Source organism: Perca flavescens, chromosome 12, assembly GCF_004354835.1.
Source record: "Perca flavescens isolate YP-PL-M2 chromosome 12, PFLA_1.0, whole genome shotgun sequence".
Lineage (NCBI taxonomy): Eukaryota > Metazoa > Chordata > Actinopteri > Perciformes > Percidae > Perca > Perca flavescens.
This window is the reverse complement of record NC_041342.1, coordinates 6,466,195-6,468,885: the sequence shown is the minus strand read 5'-3', so window position 1 is coordinate 6,468,885 and position 2,691 is coordinate 6,466,195.

Sequence of the window (2,691 nt, the reverse complement as noted above, 5' to 3'; positions counted from 1 at the left end):
GGCTCGTTATTGTAAGTACAATGATAAGTTAAAGTCCAATAAGGACTTTATCAAACCATGTGAATGTGTGTCCCAGGCCAGGCCAGGATAGGAAATTAACTAGCAATGTAAAGATCAACAAGCCACTGACAGACATGTTCACATTTGATAAATTATATTATCCACCAGCCATTTTCATATTATACCAACATTTGCAGCATCCTGAGCCTTTTTGGTAAGGTTACTAGGAAAACTCAGCCCAGAGTATTTTTATTCTCCCCGAAATAAGTTTCCTTTTTATTTTTAAAGAACTATACAAAAAAAAAATCACAAGGTTTTTTAGTGTTTAACGTATTCTGACTTATTCGAAAGACGGAGCTTTAAGAGTTCCTCTCTTTTTTTTTTTTTTTTAAAAGATACACTTTTTGTAAGAGCTAACACTGAAGTTGGCAGTTTGATAAATGCAAGTTATTATTAAAAAGGCACATAAGTTCCTGTAGATTGCAATACACATTCTCCTTTTTTTTGCCAAATAAATGAAAAGCTTGTTGAAATCATCAATGTCTTTCCTCTTGCTCTATCAAATTCTCAGCTAGCTTTCCTCAGAGATGGTCCCAATTATGTGCTTAAAGTCAAGTCAAATTCAGTTTGTGCATGATTACATGATATAACTATTTTTTAATACTGTATCCTACATTGTGGATAATTAAGCTATATATGATATGCTGAAGTATATTTCTGGAGCGTTCAAGATTAAAAGAAAAAATAACAAGAACCGTACAGAACCGAAAACCGTGACCCTAAAACCGTGACACAAACCGCACCGTGGGTTTTGTAAACCGTACCACCCCTAAACAACAGATGTAATTATGTCATATGCAAAGGTCCAAATGGACCAAAATGGATTATGTACTTCAGTTTTATTCCAACACCCGTTTAAATAAGTTCATTTGGTTACACGTTACTTGAAGGTATCTACATAAGAGTGACATGACACTGTCATGAACGTGTCATAAACATGATAAACAAGTCATAAACGTTTTAGTAAATGTCATTTTGTTTTTGTCATGACAAGTTATGGTTAGAGTTAGGGTTAGGGTTCATGTGTTCGTGACTGTGTCATGTCACTCTTATGTAGATAGCTTTAGGTAAAGTGTTACCGTTCAGTTTTCAAAAAGTGGGTATGTCATTTTGGAATGAACATCAACAAGAAATAACCAAATTAACGTAATTGCTGAAATCCAAATGGATATTGACAAGTGCCTCAGATGGTCCAATAGAAATGCAAACAAAGAATGTCTTGGTTAGGTTATTGACCCTTGACCATCGGAAATCCTTCTCATCAACTTCAACTCATTGAGCAGCCTGTCACACATGCTGGTCGATCCCTCGTTTTGCCCTCCTTTAATTCTTTAGTTTTTCAGAGCAAAGTCAGTGTTATGTAGACTTCGCCCTGCAGCTCAGGCTGGAAACCTGTACGTTTATCTATCCTGCTTCCGTTACAAATCTGCGGGCACCAATCACAAATTGGCTTATCCCCCTGGCGCGCTATTGGCGGGTTTAACACGATGGCGATAGAGAAGCGACCAGGCAGCTTTATGTTTACATCCAACAAGCCGACCACCGAAGCGCGGGAACCCGTTGATGCCGCTGACGCTGCTACGTCACCCAGATCGTTGGTCTGATTGGTTGAAGGACTATCCAATTGCGTACAGAGTCATTTGAACTACGCCCGTTGATCACGCCTCTTGTGCGGTAGAAAATACAGAGCAGACTCCCCAGACTGATGTTCAACCTTAAAAGACTGAGCTTGGTCTGGTGATAGCCAGACTAAGTGTTGCATGTACACGAATGGCTTTTACGTCACAAGTCCACTGTTAAAAACTTTGATGCGCTCTGAATTCTTTCCATTTCTTTGCACAATGTGAACCTTCCTTACTCACACCCTGTTATACACAACCAACAGCACCGCTCACCCGGACTCTGTTTTCTCTTTTGTCACTGGTCAAATCCCAAGAGGCCACTAACCAATCAATGCCAAGTAGACATGCCCACTTGTCAATGGCAACCATCATGTAGATGACAAACTGGCTGGACGAAGAGGAGGAGTTGATGCAGGAGGGAAGGCAGCATTGTAAAGAAAAGGTGGTCTAATAATTGTAAAAAGAAGACCGGGAGATTATCTAACAGCCTTTTTTTGTTTTTAGTAGCAATCCATGCTCATTAACTTACAGTGGCATATTTTTTTGAAGTGTGGTGTCGTTCCAGTTAGTTTAAAGTAATTCCAACGCACCACTACAATGTTCTGCGCTTTCCATTCACAACTCTGGAAAGAATTAAGAGACCACCCCATAGCTTTGGAATATCTTAACATAGTGGTCTACCAAATGTCCTTGGAGGCATCGCAGCTGTGATTAAAAGAAAATAGGACTTTCTCCCAAAGATAATGGTGGTTGAAATTCTTTTTGGGGAAGACAGTTTTAATGGGTATGATCTTATTTCATTAGCATTTCCAATTTTACAGTGCACGCGTATTGTGTATTTCAGAATTTAGAAAGAGAATGTTTTTTGTAAATAGTTTTTTTTATTATTATTATTTTTTGTGCCTTTTCAAGCCTTTATTTTGATAGGACAGCAGAAGACATGAAAGGGGGTCGGAGTCAAACCCGGGCCCGCTGTGTCAAGGAGTAAACCTCTATATATGGGCGCCCG